Genomic DNA, 11,289 nt, shown 5'->3' with positions numbered 1-11,289 from the left:
TGAAAAGTGCAAAAGTTGTGGTCTATAAGTGACAAGTCAGATTATATGGCAAATATACAAATTGCAATATAGAAATAAGATACAGTGCATTTTGTGGCATAATGAAAATTGGGGTGGGAAGAAGAAAGAGGCGCAATCGGGGTGTAAACCTATATGTATATTAAGTCAGTTATTGGTCTATATCAGATAGTCAGCCGACCATCGCTATTGTATTCAAAGAATAAACAGAATGTAGGGGACACAGAGGTGATGCCTTAGGTAATTGTGTCCCTGCTGGTAGGGGAAGAGGTTTGGGCACCTCCGTTTACAATTTCCAATTACATTCCATGATGCATGTTAGGCAGGGAGAACAGTCGGGTCCAGATGACGGAACGACTGAGTCCATTCAGTTAAAGAAGATTTGGTGATATTCACTGTTGTGCAAAAGTATCTAAATCGCCTGGTGAGGTCAGGGACGACCGGAGGACCATCATGGGATACCTGCACACTCAGCCCCGGCAAAATCATATACCTTTTTATCTTTTGGGACAGCTCTCGGAGATCGAAGAAGGTGTTGTTTCTGAAGCATATGCCAAGGGATATGTAGAAATATTTGTATAATGGAGCTATTAAGTTCCAGATGGTCCTTGCTTTGGAGAGAATCTCTTCTTTCACATGGTAATAATGAAGACTACAAATGATGTCTCTTAGAGCATCAGACTGGAGACCTGCAGGGTGCGATGGGCATGGTTGAACAGTATATTATCCGATTCAGCTGACACAACTTTGTTGAAGACAGATGTGAGTGTGTCTACTATACCAGGACCTTGTACATAGTCCGGCACCTGTTCAGGTCATCTTGGTGTTTTTGGAGCATCCTGAGCCAGCAATGCAATGGTTTTATAAAGTGTGTGGTGTGAGGTATCTTTCTACTAGATAGCACACTGGGTTTCTGACTCTGAGGACTATTTTTTTTTTTTTTAAATAAACTTTATATTATTAAGGATTAAGCGAGTTTACAATGTGTTTCACATTAGCAGTAAAACAACAAGTTCAACAAATATTTGACAGGTGATATTTTGCACTTACAAGAGAGTACATTCATCAATAAGAAAATATGAAATTTAGGATAAATGCTGGTTACAGACGGACCCGATCAAAGAGGCACCCTCACTGGACTGGAAGATCTATTGGATTAGTACCCAAGAGGACATGAGTCTCGTACCACTGAGTGGAACAGAAGCATTTGTGAATCTGTCAATAAAACCATCCCATATTTGAAAACATGTCTGTGTGATCTTCTTCTTTTTGGAGGGACGTCTCCACACACTCCATATGAAATATGTGGAATAGTTTAGCCCTAAACAAAACCATAGAAAGAGGTTCTTTGTGATTCCATTGGTGTAGGATACACTTGCGGGCCACCGCTGATATGATTAGCATCTTTTTGCTGTTATGCAGGATTGGCACACCTGAGGGGAAAACACCCAGGATAGCCCATTCCGCTGACAGTGGGAGGCGGCTCAGTAAAAATGTAGTGGGAAAATCCCTGAAACTGTTTCCAAAAACGTTTCATTGCATTGAGTGTTAAAATGTTGCATTGGGGCTATCGCATTTTGGGCAAGTATCTGTGTCCGAGATATCCGTTATATAGCATTGATGCGGAGAGAGGTATCCATTGTGGTGGATTTTATAGAACATATCTCTGTACATCGAGGTTGGCAACGTTTTCCAGGAATATAGAAAGGAACGCATTTAGGTGTTTTTGAAGTGGGTTGAGGTAATGTTTGCAGCCATGTGGAGAAGTCCGTAGGGACAGTTGATAGGTGTATAGGTATGTGGAGGGTCTGGTAGTAAGTGGAGCTTGCTTTTATATCAGAGGTAGGTTTAGATAGCAGTGTATCAAGATTGTTTTTCTGGACTATAGGCGATAAGTGCCTGAGAACTGCGCTAGCGTAATGTTGGGTCTGGTATACAGCCAGTGCCTGTGAGGAAGGGAGTTTGAATTTGTCTACTAAAGTCTGTGCTGCTAGTGGAGCAGTCACTGTGTCATCGACCAGAGATTTTACTTGTGAGATGCCCTTGGATTTCCATGAAAGGAATGGGTGCATTGCCAGTCCACCCAGGAAATCCAGGTTGCAGAGAATTGGTAGAAACAGTGAATGGTGGCTGTTTAAGTTATGTTTATGCCGTATGTGGTGCCATACAGTCCATGATACCATCAATAAGGGATTTTGTGTAATGGAATCCATAAGTTCCGATTTGTGACAATGTAGGAAAGAAAGCAGATGTTGGTCTGGTAAAAATGATTGGTCAATGTCTGTATTGGTGTGGTTTGCAGTAGAATGGATCCAATCTCGAATATATCTTGGGAAGGTTTATACCTCCGTTGGAAACGGGTTATTGTAGTTTTAGGTAACTGATCCTTGGTCGTTTGCTTTCAAGATAGGTTTTAGTGATATTGAGACTACAAGTGTACTAATTGTGAGAGATCAGCATGAAGAACGGAGATCTCAGATTTGACAGTCTCATGTATTTTGTGTTCGAGGTCTTGGAAATTTTGTTTGGTCAGGAGGTTTTTCTTTGTCGGGAGAGAATGTAGTTGAGCTAACATGTTTGCCATGGTGACGTTTGGGTTACCTGTCGAAATAGGCGGTGCAGGGTAGGCCATGGTGTCTTCAATATGAGAGGATGAGGTTTGTCCTCTCGGACTTGCCAGCTGCCAATCATTCCGGACTACACTCGGCACCTCCTCTTCCTCCTGGTGCTGACGTGAGGAGACGGAGGCTGTTCTTGAGAGATCGCAGGAGACTGAAGCTTCCTGGGCTGTTAATCCACCTCACACCCGGGCAGACAATCCCTCATCCCCTCAGGATGACACATGGGAGAGCGTTGTGTTGGTTGCGGAGCCGGGTAAGATCTCTGCACCTTCCTGCATGTTGCGACCAGCAGCGATTCCCAAAGCCACGGTCCGTGTCAGTGCTTCATTGGTGAATGCCCCCCAGAAACTTCCTAACCCCTGTTTGCCATATCTCCGGTCCTCCTCACACCCGGGCAGACAACCCCCCATCCCTGCCAGACGACACAAGGAGAACGCTGTGTGGGTTGCTCAAGGCCGTGGTTCCTGCACCTCACAGTGCTACATCATAATGGCTCCACTCCCGGTGGTGAGTGGCCCCATTAGAGGCTTCCGTCTGCTGCCTGACTCCCTCCTTCACTCTAGTCCTCCTCTGTCCCCGCTGAGACCACAGAGAGGGGTGACCCACCCTTCAGCAAACAGTGGCCGGGCTCCAAAAGACAGGTGTGGGCTTATATCAAGGCCTGCAGGTTTTACAAAGGGAGCACCCCAAGACAGGTGTGAGTGCAAAAATAAAGCGGGGAAAATAAGGAGCGGCTGCTTACCTTACCCTTAACTGTGGTTACATCCTGCAAGTTACTACACTATAACTTTATAAAAAGGTCAACCTGGACTCTTAGACTAATGCTCCTGAGTTTACTACTCTAGACTGCTGGGTCTGCGAAGCAGAACATAGTTTGTAAACCAGGCATCTCCAGTTATGGTGGTCATCTTGGGCATAGTGGGCACTCCTCTGCCAAATTACTCTTCACAGAAGTGTGGGTTCAAAGGGCGACTCGGTAGCTCCCTAGGATGGGACTTCATAATTTTCACTTAGGTTCTTTCCCAAATAGATTTTTCCAAAAGGTTTTTAGTATTATTATTATTACAATATACAGGTTTGGAGCTCCCTCTTGTGGCCTAAGGGATTACCACAAGTTTTTTCCTCATCTGAGGTTTTTTCATATAAATCTCTGACGAATGTTTGAAAATTATATTTGGGCATTCATCTTAATCCTAAAGCACTCAATTTGATTCCAAAGACTTTCAAGAAACGTAAAGCTAGAATTCTTCTGTATCCCCCACGCTAACTCATCACCATGGGTTAATCTTATATCCAAGAAGCCCTCGTCCTTAAACAGAGCATTAAAGTGAATCCATTTTTAACCTCTTTAGTCCTAGAGGATGTTTTTTTTATGCCCAATAAATCCAAGAAAGTTTCAGTAGCTTCAACTCCGGTCATGTTCACTCCTAAGAACAAAAACTCCTTCCAAATATTGTTAGACACAATTCATTGTCTCCTAAATCTGCTCCGAATTTAAACTTTGACCCATCTATTCATGCTGTTCTTAAGAGGGTATCAAAACAACTTTCCAACAAGAACTCAAGAAAGCAGTCGATGATATTAAATCTGAGCTATCTTTTCTTGGTACGCGCACAGATGCCCCGGAGTCGAAAAACGAAGATCTGTGTAAATACAAGAGTAAAGTGGACAGAGCACTTTCACTTTTGCGTTAAGAAATAAACGAGCTAAAAGAGAAACAAGAGGATTTAGAAAATAAATAGATGGAGGAATAAGTTAAGGTTTAGGAATGTTCCAGAATCTATTCATCCATCAGAATTGCTGATCTTCCTCCGAGATTTCTTTTAACACATCCAGATGTTCAAGATGCAGATTTGCTTCTGAAAAGAGCACACCGTGCTCTGAGAGTTAAGCCTGTGCAGGGCCAACCGCGCAGGGACATAGTGACAAGACTGCACTACTATCCCATCAAGGGATTCTGAATACATCTCTTTTAAGGATATGAACATTCAAATATTTCAGGACCTTGCACCATCTACAATACAAAAAAGGAGAGACCTTCAACCCATCACCAAGGTGCTGTGTCAACATAATGTGAAATACCATTGGAACTTTCCTTTTCAGCTACAGGTTCAGAAGGATAATGTAACTATAACAGCAAAGACCCTAGAACAGAGTGTCTTAAGCTTTTTCAACGTAGTATTATGAAATTTATTTGGTCTAAGAAAAAAACAAGTTAACCATTTGGTAATTCAGAGACGTTCATCGGAGGGTGGCCTTGGGGTCCCAAACATTGAATCTTATTACCTAGCAGTGAGATTGGCACAATGTATCCTTTGGAATAGACCCACATCTGAGAGGATATGGGTAGAGATTGAATCTAATGTTCTCAAGATGCATTCTATTTCTTCTTTGGTGTGGTTGCCTAGAAAGGCAACCACACCAAAACCAGATGGAACAGTCAGGCCCATTTTGAATTTTTGAAGTATTTAAACGAGTACGTGGTTCACAACAAATTCAAAATGGAGTCAATTTGGACAGTGATTGCAGGCTTGGAAACAAACGAGTTTCTCCTGTCTTTGGACATAAAAGACCCCTACCTGCATGTTCCTATTTGGGAGTCCCACCAAAGGTTTCTCCGGTTTGCGGTAAGACACCAACACTTTCAATTCAGGGCCCTTCCTTTTAGCCTGTCCTCAGCGCCAAAAATATTTACCAAAATCATGGCCTGCATGGTGTCTACTCTCCGCCTCCAGGGAGTCATCATAGTACCCTACTTGGATGACTTGCTCCTGAAAGCCCCACCCAGAGAAAAGTTGCATCAGGATGCTCTCCTGACTTGCCAGTTCCTTCCAAAGATGGGATGGATTATCAACTTCCCAAAATCCCAGCTTCTCCCATCTCAAAGACTGGTCTTCCTCGGGCTGGTCTTCGACACGAGGCTGGAAATGATTTTCTTGCCTCTGGATAAGGTGCAGGGGGTTGTGAGACAAGTTCGGCAGCCTCCAAGGGTCTCCGCTCACCTGTGCACTCGTCTTCTAGGCCTCATGGTTGCTGCCTTCGAGGCGATTCGTTTCGGGCGTTTCCATACACGCTCTTTTCAGTGGTGTCTCCTTGGACAGTGGTCGGGGTCACACCACACCATACACAGGAAGATTTTCCTATCCAGAGGGGCTCGGCAGTCCCTTCAGTGGTGGCTGTGCACACAAAACCTCCTTCAGGGGAGGAGCTTCAGAGTGCGTACATGGACGATTTTGACGACAGACGCCAGCCTTCGGGGCTGGGGAGCAGTGACGGAAGGTCGGGTACTGTATTTCAAGGCTTGTGGTCCCCACAGGAAACTCATCTCCCAATCAATATACTGGAGTTGAGGGCGGTTCGGCTTGCTCTTCTGTAAGCACACAACTTTTTAGTAGGAAAGGCTGTGCATGTCCAATCGGACAATGCCACGGCCATTTCCTACATCAATCGCCAAGGGGGCACCAGAAGCCGATCAGCGATGAGGGAAGTCCGGCCTATTCTGGATTGGGCGGAGGCTCATTCGGAAGATTTTTCTGCTATCTTTATTCCAGAGGTGGACAATTGGAAGGTCAACTTTCTAAGTGGACAGGACTTCCACCCCGGGGAATGGGCTCTCCATCTAGAGGTCTTCCAATTACTGGTCCGCAGATTGGGAAAGCCTCATATAGACTTGATGGCGTCCAGGCTGAACAACCAGGTACCCCTTTATTGCTCCAGGTCCAGGGATCCAGCAGCGGTGGCGGTGGTGGCCCTATCAATTCGGTGGGACTTTTCACTGGCCTTCCTGTTACCACCGTTCCCTCTCATTCCGAAGGTCTCAAACAGGTAAAAAGAGGGTCCGGTTCTGTGATCCTGATCGCTCCGGATTGGCCGAAGAGAGCCTGGTTTTCGGATCTCTGCATTCTCCTGGCAGCTCCTCCTTTCCGACTTCCACTCCGTCCAGATCTCCTTCTACAAGGTCCGTTCGCTTACCCCAACTTGCCTCGGCTGCGTTTGACGGCCTGGCTGTTGAGGTCGACTTCCTCAAGTGCAGGGGGATCCCACCTGCAGTGATCCCCACTATGATGAGTGTTCGAAAAATTGTCACATCAAAACATTATCACCGCATCTGGCGGGCCTATGTCAAGTGGTGTGAATCAAGGAAATGTCCAAAGGCGGTTTTCATTCTTCCCCGTTTGTTGGAGTTTCTGCAGGTAGGCCTTGCAGCTGGTCTCCGATTGGGATCCCTTAAAGTGCAAGTTTCTGCACTTTCCGTCTTCTTCCACAGAAGGCTTGCTTTGATCCCGGAGGTTCAGACATTCCTGAAAGGAGTTTTGCGCTTTCAGACTCCTTTTCTCCCTCCTGCGGAGCCTTGGGACCTGTTGTTGGTGCTCCATTTTCTTCAGTCGGATGTGATTGAACCTCTGCAGTCAGTGGACCTGAAGTTCCTAACCTGGAAGACTACCATGCTTTTGGCCCTGGCCTCTGCATGCAGGGTCTCAGAACTAGGAGCTCTGTCCTGTCGGCCCCCTTTTCTGGTATTTCATGCGGATAGGGCGGAGCTAAGGACGAATAAAGATTTTCTTCCTAAGATGGTTACCAAAACTAATGTCAACTAACCGATTGTGGTGCCGGCTTTCACAGAAAGGTCCAGTTCTTTGGATGTGGTTCGAGCCTTACGGATTTAAAGAATGTTTCCAGGACTGAGTCTGTTCGGAAATCAGACTGCCTGTTAGTGCTGTACGGAACAGAGAAAAGAGGTTGGCCAGCGTCAAAACAGTCATTGGCGCGTTGGCTCTGTTTCACTATTCGTGAGGCATATTTTCATGCTCAGAGGCGTCCCCTCTCGGGGATTTCGGCTCATTCCACAAGATCAGTTAGTACCTCTTGGGCTATTTCTAGAGGTATTTCTATGTCTCAAGTTTGTAGAGCGGCCACTTGGTCTGGCGCTAATACCTTTTTGCGGTTTTATAAGTTTGACACGTTTGCCAGCTCTGCGGCTTCGTTTGGCAGGGCAGTTCGGCAGGAGTCCCTCTGCTCTACCCCCTGGGAGTAAATGCTTTGGTATGGTCCCCAATAGTCTACCAGACTGCAGTGTCCTCTGCTGGACGAAGGGGAAAAGAGGAATTTGGTACTTACCGATAATTCTCTTTCTCCGAGTCAGCAGGGGACACAGCACGCCCGCCCAGCGTCTGGTCTCCTGCCATGTTGTTAGAAGTCCTGACTCCTCAGTACACCAGCTATATCCCCAATAGTCTATCAGACTGCAGTGTCCCCTGCTGATTCGGAGAAAGAGAATTATCGGTAAGTACCAAATTCCTCTTATTCTTATTAAATACTTTGTTCTGTACATACTGTAGTTGAATGTGCTGACAACAAAATCACACAACAATGATCAATGGAAATCACATTTATTAACCCAGGGAGGTCTGGATTTGGAGTCACACATCAAAGTTGTTTTTCCACTTTAATTTTGACCTTAAAACAAGTCAAAATGAGGCTCAGTTGTGTGTGGCCTCCACGTGCCTGTATGACCTCCCTACAATGCCTGGTGAGGTGGCGGATGGTCTCCTGAGGGATCTCCTCCCAGTCCTGGACTAAAACATCTGCCAACTCCTGGACAGTCTGTTGGTTGGATTCAGGTTTTGAATTGGATTCAGGTCTGGGCAACGGGCAGGCCAATCCATAGCATCAATGCCTTTGTCTTGCAGGAACTGCTGACACACTCCAGCCACGTGAGGTCTAGCATTGTCTTGCATTAGGAAGAACCCAGGGCCAACCGAAACAACATATGGTCTCACAAGGGGTCTGAGGATCTCCTCTCAGTACCTAATGGCAGTCAGGCTACCTGTGGCGAGCACATAGAGGGCTGTGCGGCCCCCCCAAAGAAATGCCGCCCCACACCATTACTGACCCACTGCCAAACCAGTCATGCTGGAGGATGTTGCAGGCAGCAGAACGTTCTCCTTGGTGTCTCCAAACTCTGTCAAGTCCTCAGTGTGAACCTGCTTTCATCTGTGAAGAGCACAGGGCGCCAGTGGTGAATTTGCCCATCTTGGTGTTCTCTGGCAAATGCCAAACATCCTGCACGGTGTTGGGCTGTAAGCACAAACACAACCTATGGATGTCTGGCCCTCATACCACCCTCATGGAGTCTGTTTCTGACCAATGGCAACAGCCAGGCAGAGCGGTCATCCAAAGTGGCTACTCCCCCCCCCCCACCCACCCACTCATTCCTGTATAAAAGCAGGTCCTCCTTGGCATGGCTATTTAAGCAGAAAAGCCATGATAGCGAGTCATTCCGAGCTCTGTCTGACAGCCAATCAGGAGCCGACCTACCACTGCCGCTCCAGAACCACAAACTGGCTTGAGTTTTGATATAGTCACGCCACAACTGACCTGCTCTTACCTCTGGCTCCTATGCAGCCAGGGGATGGAGGTTTGAGGACTTCACCGCAAGCCCACCCGGCCAAGACCAGATTCTGCTTCCTCCCCCAAAAAATCTGGTCGCCAGGAAGAAGAATCTGGTCACTGTGGCGCCCAGGGTTTGTCGAGCCCTGCTTAATAAAAGCCAAAAGTAAGGCTAGTTCATCTAGAGTAGGGGTAATAGACAGTCAGCTGTCCAGCTTCTGTGCTACACATCCCAATAATGCTCTGCAAGGTTTATCATGCCCTTATAACAAAACTGTGGCAGGGTGTGCACTGATGTGCAGTTCCACAGCAGCTGTGGGCTGTATGTTTAATATATCCCTACTTTGGAGTGATCATCCTATTAACCATCTCCTTGACAAGTACCTCAAACCTTATTTTTTTCAGAGTAAGGAACTACTGGTTATTTTAATGCCTCTCCTTTGATTCCCTCTTGAAAAAGATGTCAAACATAATTTCACTCTTTTGTGCTTTTATATACTTTACAATATCGCTTCAAAGTAAAGGTCTCCTTAATACCCCTTTCAGACAGAAAACGAAATTACCGGGTGAAGCAGTTCTACCCAGTAATTTCGTGAATAACACGGGTCCTTTTTCTGTGTGAAAGGGCACACCCGTGTTGTAAATCCTGTGTCTCTGACCCTTGAAATGACCAGTGTTGAGGACACGGGATTTATGACCCGTGTTGACCCTTTCACACAGAAGAAATACCCGTGTTATTCAGCAAATTACCGGGTAGAAATTTTCAACCCAATAATTTGTTCTTCTGTGTGAAGGGGGGTCAGGCGGCTCCCGGCAAAACAACACGTCATTTGAAATGCTGTGTATTTGCCGGGATTTTCAGACTTTTCTGTCTGAAATGGATATTCGTATCCGATGACAGCATTTAAAAAAAATTAGCTTAGATCTGTGGTGGTGAATATAGAAAGCAAAGGGACCCCAGCTTTTATGATGAAGTGGCAATGTAATCAGGAAATAACCCTAACAAGCATGTAACGGATAAATAATTTTGTCTTGAACCACAAGAGCTTGTAAAGCAATAAAATGTAACTGGTTAGAAACTTCTAGAAAGGTGGTACAGGTTCAGTATCCCTTCTCCAAAATGCTCTGGACCAGAAGCATTTGGATAACAGATTATTCCGTATTTCAGAATATTTTTATATTTTAATGTGGTATCTTGAGGACAGGATCCATGTGCAAAACAAAATGCATTAATGCTGTATTAACACATCAAAAACATGAAATACACACAAATATATTTTATTTGTGCATGAAACAAGGTTTGTGTACTATCTCAGACACTGTATTTGAATACTAACCAATCATTTTCTTGCACATATTTAGTGCCATTCACATATGTCCCCAGTAGTGCCTGTATCTCAGGCTCTTACCATGTGCTCACATGGGCAGAGGGTTAATGTTTTAGCTTTGGTGATCTTTATCACTGAAAGAACCTTTCATGAATTTATGATTATCTTGCATTAAAATATGAATGAGCTGATTATCTGTTTCCTTTTTTTTATGTGTACAAAATAATACTGTTATCTTGGATAAATTAATTTATCGAACGTTAAATTATAAAAAATATATATATTTTAGGATCATGTTTCAATTTATAAATGCCAACAACGTTAACATGCTTTTTCTAAACATTAAAACCATGTTTGCATTATGTCAACAACATTCTCTCATCTCAATTTAAGGTGTCTAAATGAGGAAAAAGTCTTGGATCAAAAATTGTAGTCACATAATTTACATTTTGCTAAATATTGTCAGAATGGACCAAGGCTGTCTTCAGCCAGGATTATATTTGTTTTCATTTGGTAGAAACTAATTTAACATCTGAATGTAATGTGAATCAAAATGAGACATTTCTTATTCAGTACACAATCGGTATAGCAGTCAGATTAACAGAACCTCACACACAGAAGAAAGTTTCACTTGTTTTTTATAAATCCAAATGTATGACGTATATGTGTAAGACTAGATGAATCTTATTTGCTGTATTGTTGCAGATGGCATAACAAAATTAAAACTGCAACAGGCACACTTAAAAATATTACAAAAGCAATGAAAGTAAACGGCTATACATAGAGCTCTTGCAGCCATTTTGCCGTTTAATATTTTTAACAAACCAGATTCATCCATGTAGAAAAAATGTAAGTGTACAATACAGAAATGGTTTTGTGTATTGTAGTTTGATACTTATATACACTGTAAATGTTTATATCCTTCTAATGCC

Source organism: Crinia signifera, chromosome 1, assembly GCF_055691185.1.
Source record: "Crinia signifera chromosome 1, ASM5569118v1, whole genome shotgun sequence".
Lineage (NCBI taxonomy): Eukaryota > Metazoa > Chordata > Amphibia > Anura > Myobatrachidae > Crinia > Crinia signifera.
The sequence above is the reverse complement of the archived record's forward strand: the minus strand, read 5'-3'. Positions refer to the sequence as shown.